Below are 8,425 nucleotides of genomic sequence, written 5' to 3' on the forward strand. Positions count from 1 at the left end.
CTGAAAGCAATTTAAAATTTTTTTAATTTTTTTATTACATTTATTTATTTTTGAAAGACAGAGTGAGACAGAGTGAGAGTGGGGGAGAGGCAGAGAGAGAGAGGGAGACACAGAACCCGATGCGGGGCTCGAACTCAGAACCCGTGAAATCATGACCTGAGCCGAAGTCAGACGCCTATCCGACTGAGCCACCCAGGCACCCCTGAAAGCAATTTAAATTTTATTTGCAGTTCTTCTTGTCATTGGGATTTATCCTGATGATATATGCGCTCAAATGTCTGTGTTTGATTTTATTTTTTTGAGAGAGAGAGTGTGCACAAGTGAGTGATATATTGCAGATGGTACTGCAATGAGTCGTTGTGATGTTGTGATATAATACGAAATATACAAGGGTGTCTGAGTGGCTCAGTCAGTTAAGTGTCCTGACTCTTGATTCTGGCTCAGGTCATGGATTCCACGATTCACGATTCACGTGATTCAGGCAGAGCCTGCTTGCGATTCTCTCTTTGCCCCTCCCCCACAGGTGCACATGTATGTGCTTGTGCTCGCGTGTGCATGCGCGCGCGCGCGCTCTCTCTCTCTCTCTCTCTCTCTCTCTCTCTCAAATCTTTAAAAAAAAGAAATATATATTTGGTAGGCATCCTGATACCGGGCACAGAGCTCCCAAACCACTTGTCCTTTCTTGATCGAGAAGGGTGATAGGAGCATCGTTTATTATAATGTTTGGTCTTTGTCTCAGGTTTCTGAACCAAGAGCTGCTGAAACCCTTGGAATATCCTGAGTGATAGGTGTGAGAGGAGTGTCTTTTGTTATTTATAATAAACCCCTTTCAGCCATATCGGAGTTTATGCTGATGAGGTGACTCTTGGTGGGCCCTCAGATAGCTTTAGGACGGCAGCTGGTTGCCATAGGAACCAACCAGGTGCGTGGAACTTTGGGCCCCAACTCAGGAGAGGGAGGGGCTGGAGAATGAGTTAATCACCAATGGCCACTGACTTAGTCACGCCCACTTAATGGAACCTCAATAAAAACCCCTAATAGATGGTGCTCAGGGAGCTTCTGGATTGGTGAATGCATCCATGTGCCAGAAGAATATTGCAACCCAACTCCACCGGGACTGAAGCTTCTGTGCCTGGGAATCTGTAGTGTATAGCTGGTCAGTCAGAAGTACTGGTGGCCTAGAACTTACGATTAGCATCTGAAGTGGGGGACAGTATTGTGGGACTGAGCCCTAAACCTGTGGGGTCTGCGCTAACTCCAGATAGTGTCAGAATTGAATTGAATTGAATTGAATTGAATTGAATTGAATTGAATGATAACCAGTTAGCATTTAGAGAGTTGGAAAATTGGTTGGTGTGGAGGAAAAAAGCCACACATTTGTTGTCAGAAGGCTTGTGAGTAATAAACAGTTCATAAACCTTGTGCATGTGTCAAATTATACTTTTGCCATTTACCTTTGGGTTTGATTCCTGAAAGTGGGATTATTGGATCGAAAGTAAGTACTAATGTAATTTTGCTAGATTTTGACAAATTCCCCTTCATAGAGGCTCTATTATTTTCCATTCCCACCAGCAACAGAAGAGAGAGCTTGTTTCTCTACAGCCTGGCCAACAAAGCATGCTGTGAAATGCTTGAATTTTTGCCAATATAATAGACAAGAAATAGTATTTCAGTGACGTTTTACTTTTGCATTTCCTTTATGTGTGGTTTTTTTATTTTTATTTATTTTATTTTATTTTATTTTTAAAAAAAAAATTTTTTTTTTCAACGTTTTTTTAATTTATTTTTGGGACAGAGAGAGACAGAGCATGAACGGGGGAGGGGCAGAGAGAGAGGGAGACACAGAATCGGAAACAGGCTCCAGGCTCTGAGCCATCAGCCCAGAGCCTGACGCGGGGCTCGAACTCACGGACCGCGAGATCGTGACCTGGCTGAAGTCGGACGCTTAACCGACTGCACCACCCAGGCGCCCCATTATGTGTGGTTTTTATACATTTAAGAACAATTTGCCCTTTTTTCCTGTCTTTTGGGTGCAAATTTTTTTCCCACTTTGTCATTTGTTATTTACATTTTTTTTTTTTGTCCACCAGAAGGCATTATGTAGTCAAATGTAGTCAAATTTATCAATCTTTTGTGCCTCTCCACCCCCCCCCCCCCCCACTTCTGGATTTTGAGTCCTTGTGAGGGAACTTTATCCCAACTGCAGGTTATGGAACGATCAACCTATGTTTTCTTCTAGTGTTTCTGTGCTTTCATTTTGTACATTTCAGTGTTGCGTCCATTTGGCTTTTATTTCTGGTCGATGGTGTGAGCAACGCTTCTAATTTTACTTTCTTCTGTATGGATGCCCAGTTAGTAAAATGTGTATCTTTTCCTATCGATTTGAGATACTACCTTTATCACGTATAACATTTTTATTTGATAGTCAATATTAAAACATATTCTTATAATTGCTACCGATTTCTTATGAGGTGACCAAGATCATCGATAGTCTTCAGTACCACTGAGTCTTTCTGCGTGCCTGTCTTCAATAGCAGTTCCTTTGTGCCCTGTTAGCTTTGAAGTTAAAATTCTACATGTTCAGTTGTCGGGTGTTCCCAGGAAGGACACCGAGACTCTGTGGTCTCCGTGCCATTGTCTCAGACTCATACAAGCAGAAGACAATCTAAAGTAGAGGAGAGGGGAGCCTGGGCCCCTCAGTCGGTTAAGTGTCTGACTCTTGATTTTGGCTCAGGTTACGATCTCACAGTTCGTGAGTTTGAACCCCAAGTCGGGCTCCACACTGACAGTGTGGGGCCTGCTTGGGATTCTCTCTCTCTCTGCCCCTCTCCTGCTCACTCCCTCTCTCTCAAAAATAAATAAACTTAAAAAAAAAAAGAAGAGAAAAATACTGACATTTGTTATGTATTTATTATGTGTCTAATACTGGGCTAGACATTTTTGCCGGTATTATTTCATTTAATCCTTACACTAATCCTCTGTGAGGAGAATTGTTATCCTCACATTACAGATGAGGAAATTGAAGATCCAATAGGTTATTCGTGACCAAAACCAACTAACCACAATTTGGGAATAAGGAATTAGAGGGAGGCAAAAGAGGGAAGAGCAGTTTCTCATTTTAAAGAGAAATACTCGTTTGTTTTATGTTTGTCTCTGGTAAAGGGGGTAATTCCATTAAAAAATTTGGTCTGGATCACTGAGGCTTAGCCTTCCTCAAACGACGTTGGAAATCCCAGAGTTTAGTATTTTTCCAAAGAGATACAATTTTTATTTCACGGATGAGGACCCAATTCAAAAGACATGTTCTGTGTTAATGGAAAATTGTGACCCACTGTTTCGTGGGATTTGCAGAAGACCTGGCAGAATTTTCTTTGTTTAAATGTCTATATATGGTGGTCTCACAAAGTTAGATCTTTCTACAGTTAGGCCACATATCTCTCCCCACCCCACCCTTTTTTTTTAGGTAAACTGTGAGACGTTTGGGGAGAATATGTTTTTGCTGCCTTGCTTTTGGTTTGCCTCTATCTAAAAATCAGAGGTAGAGCAGAAAAGGTAGGAAAGAATTCACATATTCACCAGGTCTAGAGTAATGATCTGTGATGACACATTTGCTCATGAATGCATCACAGGAAGGAAAAAAGCTCTCTCTTCGAAGGTGTGGCACTGTAAAAATAGAACTACATTTCATCTAGATCAAAACCCCATTATAAATATAGCAAATTACCATGACCTCATCCAGAGGAAGTAACAAGAGATTATGTTGTTAGGTTAAGTTAGTGGACTTGTGAATGATGGGCAATTCAATTGTCAGTTCCATAGTATAATTTTGCTCTCCCTTCTGTTTACCTAATAATAGATGGTACAAATGATGCTTGGAGCCAGAAAATTGGGTTTGAGGTTTTTGTTTTTGGTGGGGTTTTTTTGTTTGTTTGTTTGTTAGTCATTTTTGAGAAAGGAATAGAAGCGTCCTTTTGACTTAGTTCCCCAAAATGAAGAAGTTCATCTTTTAGTTCCCCAAGATGAAGAAGGATCATTAAATGGAAATGTCTCCATTGTTCTTTAGCTCCATCTCCCGACGAGCAAGAAGAGGTGAGCATGAAGGGCTCTGTTGGTCATTTCAGTTCTGTGTAAGGAGAGGAGGAGGGTCCTGTTTTGGTCTCTTTAGGAACCAGGATATCAAGGTTCCAATGCCCACTGTCTTACTAATCAGTTGTGTGGGCTTTGATGACCGCGGAAACCTTTCTGGGCCTCAGAAAGCTATTCTGAGGCCTCGTCTATCATACAAAAGAAAGCTCTAGATCAGTGTTTTCCCAAATCGTGTTGCTTACACTAACGTTTCGAAAAACAGTTGTTTTGTACATCAAAAGATGCTCCATTTTGGAGCTGAAAATAATTTAAAATCCAGTTCACCTTGGGGCGCCTGGGTGGCTCAGTCGGTTGAGCGGCCGACTTTGGCTCAGGTCATGATCTCGCGGTCTGTGAGTTCGAGTCCCGCGTCGGGCTCTGTGCTGGCAGCTCAGAGCCTGGAGCCTGTTTCGGATTCTGTGTCTCCCTCTCTCTGACCCTCCCCCATTCATGCTCTGTCTCTCTCTGTCTCAAATAAACGTTAAAAAAAAATTTTTTTTTAAATAAAAAAAAAATCCAGTTCACCTGGTTAAAATAACAATATGGGGCTCTCTATCTCAATGAGAAGTTCTGAAATATTTAGCAGCTAAACAAAATCATCAAAGAGTCCCTGTCATTTTGTTCCTTTTCTAAATTGGCATCCTCACCACGTTGGCTCAGATTCCTTGACGGGCTCCCAATGGCCGTAGCCATTCCAAGCATCACTCACAGTTAAGACAACGTTTGGGGGTGAAGAAGATCCTTTCATTCTGAGCATCCCTTTTTATCATTAAGAAACAGCTTTCCCAGAAGCCTGCTAGGAGCTTCCAGATAAGTCCCAATGGCCAGCCTTGTTTTATGTATCCAAGTAGAAACTGACCACCAACAAGGGGAATGGGACCGTGACTGGTTCGGACCAATCATAAATTTCTCTTTTTGGCTGGGGATGAGTTTCACCTACCCTAAAGCACAGGACTACATAATAACGTGGGGTAGGTACTGGAACAAAATCACAGATCCGTTAGTAAGGAGGAAGACTTTGGCAAAAGGTCACTGGGTGGGCAACCATCATGAATTGCTCTAGATGGTTAAGTTTGAGCTTTGCTGGGTTAAATAAAACTTAAGAGATTCCTTTATGAGAAGGCTTGTCAGAGCCTTTGCTATGCTAATAGGCATCACCTCTGTGGGGGAGTTAAAGTGTTTGGCTTTTTTTTTTTTTAAGTTAGAGAGAGAGAGAGTGTGCGCACATGTGTGTGAGTGGGAGGGGGCAGAGAGAGAGAGAGAGAGAGAGAGAGAGAGAGAGAGAGAGAGAGAATTCCAAGCAGGTTTCACACTGTCAATGCAGAGCCCAACGTGGCTTGCAAGCTTTGAGATCATGACCTGAGCTGAAACCAAGAGTCAGATGCTTAACCAACTGAGCCACCCCAGCGCCCCATGTTCAGCATTTTTCAAACTTATTTGAGCCCAGAAATCTTTAATTTTCCTGTCTTCCCTCTGCTATTTGCCAAATCTAAATTAAGAAACTTCCCCTGAGCTAGGCACTGTACAGATTGCATGCTCTTTGTCCACAGAATGTGTTTGGCCTTTGTGTTGGGGTGTAGCTGTACATCTAGGACTAGATGTCTCATAAGGTCCCTCTGCTTCCAGAATATAATACTTTGAAATATTATTCCTAGTTAAGCTTTAATGATAGTACATCTTCTTTAGCTATGCTTTGGAAAATTCTGGTTTATGCTACAACAGGGCACCTTCCCCTACTGGAATCACTCAGGGAGCTTCAAAAACTTGCAAATCCCGGGGCGCCTGGGTGGCTCAGTCGGTTAAGCGTCCGACGTCGGCTCAGGTCATGATCTCGCGGTCCGTGGGTTCGAGCCCCACGTCGGGCTCTGTGCTGACAGCTCGGAGCCTGGAGCCTGTTTCGGATTCTGTGTCTCCCTCTTTCTCTGACCCTCCCCTGTTCATGCTCTCTCTCTGTCTCAAAAATAAATAAATGTGAAAAAAAAAATTAAAAAAAAAAAAAAAAACTTGCAAATCCCAAAGCTCTGTCTTTGGGATTGCCGTGACCAGTCTTTGAGGACAAACCTGGGAGTCCCTGTTTTATGAAATCCTCTCAGGTGATTCTGACGATTGGCTAAGTCTGCTTACCTCTGCTCTGCATGGTGCTGTAATGTTGGCACCTTGGTTTGGTCTCTTGCTTCAAAGGCACCAGGGCAATAGAAACAGTCCCAGCCACCTTAGCACCAAGAGGGAATCCAGATCATGGAGGACTTGAAGGGGTGGGTCTGGGGTTTCTGGGGGTTGCTCATGGCCACTGCGGGCTCTCCCAGCGTGCTCACAGGCAGCAGGTGTGACCTTTCCACCAGTGGTCTTCAATTTGGTCTTGGAACTGGTGTGGGCAGCTGTAAATAAATGCCCTTTGGCTTTTGCTGCCCACTCTTAAAAAACAAAACTGTGTGTAAGTGGACCTGGGAAGTTCAAACCAATGTTGTTCAAGGGTCAACTGTATGCATACTTCCTCATATATTTCCTAGCTCCGTCTACTGAGATGGCTTGAGAACGATGATAGCCCCAAAGCAATGAGTACACCTCGCCCCTATGTTTTGGCTTCTACATATCCCTTTCCACTGAAAGGAACCAGGGATCCTTGGAGAAATGGCTCCTTACAGGGCTGAGGCAGGAAAAGTTTAAGAGGAGTGTGGAATATTTTGTACCAGAAAGGAAGAAAGTGCTCACAGGCTGAGGATAAGAAGGTCACAAAAGCCTGTTTTCACAATTTGATCACCCAGTTAGCAAGAGGTTAATTTGAGGGTAACATTATAACCCAGTGAGTGAGAGACTAGTAACAGATTGTGACCCCTTGGATAACAGGAAACTGTGAGTCTATACAGATATAAAGAAATGAGTAGCTTGGAAGGGGATGAGGAATAGGTATCTACATATTTTTAAAGCATCTCTGCACAAAATACTAGTTTACATGGGAGGAGAGAGTAACTTTGCAGTGGGGAGGTCTGGCAGACACTGCCTTAATCAAGTGATCAAAGTAAACATCATCAATAAAGGGGTGAATAAAATGCAGCGAGAGAAACAAAACCTCACTTCTGTGACAGTCCTGTCACAGTTTCATAACCTGAGGCTAATCACGAAAAAACAATCCGACAAAGGCAAACTGAGGGATAGTTTGCAAAATAAACTAGCCCACAATCTTCAAAAGTATCTCAAAACATCACGAAAGTGAAGGAAAGATTGAGGAACTGTTCTAAACTTGAACGAGACTACAATGAACCAAGTGGTTCTCAACTGGATCCTCTGGATCCTCTGGACAATGGGAGAGACTTGAGTCTGAAGACTGTTAGTAGAAATCTATCAATGTCAATTTTGTGATTTTTGTCAGTTACCTTGTAGTTACCGGGGAAAGTGTCCTTGCCTGTAGGATATATACACTCAAGTGTTTGGGGTGTGGTAGGCAGCACGTCCACTGACTCTCTCAAATGGTTCAGAAAGAAAAATGCTGTTTTATTTTTACACCTTTCAGTAATTGTATCATTCTTAAAAAATTTTTTTTCGGGGCTCCTGTCTGGTTCAGTCAGAGGGCATGCACCTCTTAATCTCAAGGTCATGAATTTGAGCCCCACGTTGGGTGAACAGATTACTTAATTTTTCTTTTTTATCAAGAAAAAAAAAATCACAGCTGTATCTGGTTCTGTAACAAATTATAAACTCGTAATATGAGTGTGTGTGATAGGGTGGGGAGATATTATTTTAGAATTAGTCTATTCAGGTCCAAATAATGAGAAATGACATAAGTGAATGCTTATTCAGCGTTTGCTATATCTTAAATAAACTGATGGGGGGGTGGGGAAGACATGTCCCTTTCCCATGGTAAGATAAAAGGAGGAAATACAACTTGGACCACAACCACTAGAAAAACACTCAGCTTTTTATTAAATAATTTTTTAAAGCATTAATTAGGTCATAGTAAGTTAAACTCGTTGTTGTTGTTGTTGTTGTTGTTTTGGTACATGGTTTTGTAATGAAACGTCCTGGTGAAAACTTGGCCAGATCCGCTCTTGTGATTTAGCAAGAAAACCTTCGAAAAATCAAATCTTTGGGCCCGCCTTGAACTAAAGCTACATCTTCTTAAAGCCCTTCTGGAAAGTAAGCTCCTAGCATTGGAGACCTTCTTTAGGTCCTTTCCATCCCAAAGTTTGTATCTGGCGATCGGAAGGAAAGATTTCTAAAAAAAAAAAAAAAAAAAATTTTTTTTTTTTAAAGGAGTTCTGCTCAAGCCCAGCATCTAAAAACTCCTTTTCCCTTCATGGTA

Source organism: Panthera pardus, unplaced genomic scaffold, assembly GCF_024362965.1.
Source record: "Panthera pardus isolate Hobbes unplaced genomic scaffold, ASM2436296v1 HiC_scaffold_12, whole genome shotgun sequence".
Taxonomy (NCBI): domain Eukaryota; kingdom Metazoa; phylum Chordata; class Mammalia; order Carnivora; family Felidae; genus Panthera; species Panthera pardus.